Genomic DNA, 5,532 nt, shown 5'->3' on the forward strand with positions numbered 1-5,532 from the left:
CTTATGACAGAGTCCTCTAACTGGGTCTGAGGAAAGTGGGAAAGGAAACACGCAAAACGGCTAAAAAACGCTGTTTCTGCCTGCCGGTCCAGATCTGCTCTCATGAAGAGGATTTCCTGTGAGAGGAGCGCAGGCCTGGGGAGTGTCTGGTACATGGTGGGGGCCATCCTGCTGACGGCACGAATGAGCACGATGAGGCTGGGGAGATGTGTGGGCACGAGTCAGTGTGATGGCTTGGGGGCTCTGTGGCACAGGTTGGTAAAGACGTTTTCATATCTTCTCTAGGACAGTGTAGTTCCTGTGATCCGGACTTGATCAACAAGGAAAGGGAGATACTGAGATTTCGGCTGCCTTGTTTGAGACTATGCAGCAGGGAGGGTAGAGCTGGGTCTTAGACCTGGCTCCTCTGATGTCGAAACTCGCCATGCAGCTGGTCATACTTATCACTAAAAAATGTATCTAAATGATTTTGTCTTATTTTGTTACAATCATAAACTTGGAATGGACTCACTGATTCTTCCCGTTTTATTGCGCAAGGACAAGTCACAGTAGTAGAAGGTTGCATGGAAGAGGAAGGAGAGTTCCATGCAGTCTTCACTGTTGCTGAGGTTGCCTGCCATACAGAATGAAGTACTGCCCAGTCCTGCCCCGTCTCCGTGATTGATTGGGATGGTAGTTGGGTTCTCTAGTGATGCTGGTCTATGTATGTTCACAGAATGAGATTTATATCAAGAAATGGTTCACATGTTGCAGAAATGAGTAAGTCCAGGCCAGTTCAAGTTTGTGGGTAAGATGTAACCTAAAGGCTTCTAACTCCTCCTGTACCTGCAGGGACTGTTCAATCGAAAGACCAAACTGGAAGACCACCGGCTGGTGAAGGTCAAGTTGAATGAATCCATGATCGACCACATGAATTCAAGGTCCTGCCTGGGATTGGCAGGTGATGTAACAGGAGGTTGACAAAACAGAGGCAGGATCCAAATCCCAGCTGTAAAAGGGAGCTTGCTTCTACACACTGCCTATCTGTGCTAAAGGTAGGCCACACCTTGGATGAAACCTTCTTTGATTGTATCAAGAGTGTGACCAGATTAACTGCTTGACTGCTTGACAGTAGATTCTATCTTGGAGCTGACCAACCACACACTGTTAGATCATATCACGGGAGAATTCTGGCTCCCACAAGTTGATATTAAACCTAACTATTACAGTTGGGATTGGACCACTGGGGCCCATAGGGCTTTTTGCCTGCTGACTGTCAGAAAGTAGCCTTTCTCCCTAGTCTGTCTGAGTGTGAAAGCTCAGCTGAGGTGTGCCTGTTACGCCAGCCACCACTACAGACATAGGTGGCTACACATGAGGTACATTGGATGGGAATCCAACCTGTTCCTCCTTTATGGAAAGTGGGATTCTACAGAGCCACTACTGCCTCTGTAATTCCTTCAGAGTTCCCTTTTCCTCAAATGACAAGTGATTGATGAGAGATTGTGGGAAGGAAGTGAGTAAGAGATTGTGGGAAGGAAGTGAGTAAGCCCTAAGTCCCCAGAGACTTCTTTTCTTTCTGTTGTTGGGGCTTTGCCTTAGAACAGTGATAGGGAATGGACGGTTTTACGAAAACCGTCCGTGAAGCCATCAATACCAGCTACCATCACACACCCTCCCAAAGAGGAGCAGTTCCGACTATCATGTTAGGGGCAAGTTAATGAAATGTTTGACTAGTATGGCCCACAAATGATGTTATACATATCATCCCTTGGCAGGAAAAAAAAAAAAAAGGTTCCCCACATTTGTCTTAGGACAAGGAGCCCTGGGGCCAAAGTGAAATCATCATTGGGCTGATAACCTCAAGGTTGATGATTCAAACCCACCAGCTACTCCATAGGCAAAAGATAAGGCTGTCTGACTGTATAAAGATTTACAGTCTTAGAAACCCTAAGGAGCAGTTCTGTTCTGTCTTACAAGGTCACGAAGAGTTGGAATCCACTGCATGACAGTGGGTTTGATTTTGGTTTTTGGTTGCTTCAAGACACGCAGTGTTACCCCCACCCCCCCACCCCCACCATCAACTCCCTTGGTGAGCAGTTACTACTTCAAGGCAGGGGCTGCAATTGCCCAATCCTGCCTATTGCTGCCGAGCGGAAGTACACATTGGCTGTCGTTAAGTGCCATTGAGTCTGTTCAACAGAAGGAAACACAGCCTGGTCCTGCCCCATCCTCACAAGTGTTGTTTGAGCCTAGTTTGGCAGCTAGTGCTTCTGTCCATCTTCCACTTTTTGGCCAACCTTCTACTTCATCAAGCATGGTGCCCTTTTCTAGGAATGGGTCTCTCCTGATAACACGTCCAAGGTATATGTGCCCAAGTCTTGGCGTCTTGGCTTCTCTGGAGCATTCTGGCTGGGCTTCTCTCAAGACGGGTTCGTGGTCTCTTGCTAGAAGTGGTTGAAGAATGAGTTTGGTAAGAGGAAAATATTAGGAAGCCCATTTGGTTGGATGTCTAAGTCTTACTCTCCAAAGCAAAAAATGTTACCAATATAAAAGCTGAACTTACTAACTGGTGCTAGCTTTGTAAGTAAAAAGATGGGAGACTTTTACTAAATGGGCAAACATTTCTTTAATGTTCAAGAGAACTTAAGAATCATCATATTTTATAATTAGTTTATCATAGTTGTGAACATTATCTCAATACTTGTCATTCTTTCATTTGCAGAGCAGCCGAAATGTTTTAAAAGATTGTATGTATTAAACATACAGATGCAGTTTAATAATTCAAGGGAATTTAACTAACCAAATTATACATATCCTCTTAACAGGAGTGTTAGATATACAACTTGAATTTCTAAGCTTGAAAGAAAAGTTGGTTTTTAAACTGGTAATAATTGAAATCACATTACTGTCAACTGTCTTCTCTCCACATCCCCTCCCTCCACTCCCTCCCAACATCTTCAAAATCACATGGGGACAGGAGAAGTGGTGAGAGGTAGGGAGTAAGCAGGACAAACCTGCCTTTCACTGATCAGAACAAATACTAGCTCTTTGCTCTGCAGCCCTTAAGGTGCTCCGTTCTTCAATCTTCCTAGGAAGCTAAGGCCACGGTAGGGTGAGCTCCGCACTTCATCAGGCCACTAGCAGCCGCCAGCCCAGGACTCCGCATGGTGGCCTCTGTCTCCGAGCTCACCAGCACTTACTCAGCCGGCCCTCGTCCTACACGATGACGAGGTGACCAGCACGGAGGCCAAGATCAACGCCCTCATTAAGGCCGCCGGCGGCGTCAACGTGGGGCCCAAGGCTCTGGCCAAAGTCAACATCGGGGGCCTCATCTGTAATGTGAGGGTTGGTAGCCCTGTCCCAGCCCTCCACCCCGCTGCTGCCCCAGCTGAGGAGAAGAAAGTGGAAGCCAAGAAAGAAGAGTTTGAAGAATCTGATGATGACCCGGGCTTTGGTCTTTTTGACTAAACCCTCTTTTGTAATACGTTCAATAAACCAAACTGAACATTAAAAAAGGACAGATACTACACTTGAACTTAGCCAACAGGCCGGGAAGCGATTGTGCCCTCCTTTCACAATGAGGAGCTACGCTAGTGCTACCCAAGAGTGCAATGGAGTGGGTCAGACTAACTGATTGAACCCACACCTCCGTTCACGTAACTGTTCCTGAAATGCAGATTTGGGAACCGTGTGTCATATAAAAGGGATTAAGGTGTGCTTCCTCCCCTCCAAGCAGTTTCTCCTTTTATTACACTTTGTATTTTTCCCCTTTCCTTACACAGTGAAGCACTTTTCTGCGAATCTTGGTCCTTTGATGCCTTGACTAGCTTAGTAGCACTCAGTGGCGAATCTGACACTACACTCAGCTGTAAGTTCAAATCCTTGTCTTACCATTATCGACACCATAAACTCATGGATTCATTGCTTCAGTTTCCTCATATGTCAAATTGAACTCATATTTGTTGGCTCTTCTGGCTCTTGAGAAAATTAGACACAACAGACACCTTATAAAAAGCCCTCTGCAGGTAATCAAGCGGCCATCAAGCTCAGAAGCAACAAAGCCCACATGGAAGAAGCACACCAGCCTGTGCAACCACGAGGTGTCGAAGGGATCAGGTATAAGGCATCATCAGAACAAAAAATCTTACCATAGTGAATGATGGGGGGAGTGCAGAGTAGAGATCCAAAGCCCATTAGTAGGCCACTGGAGATCCCCTTGCAGAGGGGTCTCGGGGAGGAGACGAGCCAGTCAGGGTGCGATATAACAATGATGAGAAATACAACTTTCCTCTAGTTCCTAAAGGTTTCCTCCCCGCTCCCACTACCATGACTCGAATTCTAGACCAGAGGAGGTACACTGGTACAGATAGGAACTGAAAATACAGGGAATCCAGGACGGATGAGCGCTATAGGACCAGTGGTGTGAGTGGCAAAACAGGGAGGATAAAGGGAGAATGGGTAGGGAAGAGGGAACCGATTACATGGAACTGTGTGTGACCTCCTCCCTGGGGGATAGACAACCGAAAAGTGGGTGAAGGGAGACGTCGGACAGGGCAAGATATGACAAAATACCCATTTATAAACTGTCAAGGGCTCATGAGGGAGGGGGGAGGGGAAAATGAGGACCTAATGTCGGGGGGTTTAAGTGGAGAGAAAATGTTTTGAGAACCGATGTACAAATGCGCTTTACACAGTTGATGTGTGTATGGATTGGGATAACAATTGTATGAACCCCTAATAAAATGTTTTAAAAAAAAGCCCTCTGCAAGACGCTCAATAAGTAATAGCAATGACTATTTCTATAGTTTTCATCAATCAATGTCCTTACATGGTTGGAACATTATCTTATGTAGACATAGGATAAAATATGATCTATAGACTGCTGGCTATCCCAATAGCAGCACACATTCATGATTTTAACAACAACAAATGAAACAACTAAAAACATTTAGGTTCAGGAGGCAATGGAAATGCTATCTACCTACATTCATGCCCTTATTGATTGTATCTAAGCCCATGGTTTTAAATGTCCTTATTCTATTTAACTCATTGAGTCAATTCCAATGCATGTTCTAGAGCAGTGGTTCTCAACCTGTGGGCCATGACCCCTTTGGGAGTCGAATGACCCTTTCACAGGGGTCACCCAATTCATCACAGTAGCACAATTACAGTAACGAAGTAGCAACGGAATTAATTTTATGGTTGGGGGGTCACCGCACATGAAGAACTGTATGAAAGGTCGCGGCATGAGGAAGGTAGAGAACCACTGGTCTAGAGGCTCTTTTTTTATACTTTTGAAAATTCATAAATACTATCACTTTTATTTTACAAAAGAAAATTAAGGCCCAAGGGAACAAAGTAACTTGTAAAAACACATCTTATTAGCAACCAATAAAATCAAAATTGAAGCCTACTTCCATTATATTTCCAAAACACATATTCATAACTACAATAGAAGCAGGCCTTCTTCAAGTTGGTAATGACATAGTTATAATAACTGCTGTTTCTTTTATTTTAGAACTGTTGTTTCTGTTTTTCTTTTTTCACATC

General features: G+C 44.8%; 1 pseudogene; it reads left to right on the forward strand.

The window, feature by feature from the left end:
- Positions 1–3,146: 3,146 nt before the first annotated feature.
- Positions 3,147–3,450, forward strand: LOC115871250 (annotated as a pseudogene).
- The last annotated feature ends 2,082 nt before the right edge of the window (positions 3,451–5,532 follow it).

The sequence above is a fragment of the Echinops telfairi genome, unplaced genomic scaffold (genome assembly GCF_000313985.2).
Source record: "Echinops telfairi isolate 266 unplaced genomic scaffold, ASM31398v2 ScPeMD7_4225;HRSCAF=4972, whole genome shotgun sequence".
NCBI classification, from domain to species: domain Eukaryota; kingdom Metazoa; phylum Chordata; class Mammalia; order Afrosoricida; family Tenrecidae; genus Echinops; species Echinops telfairi.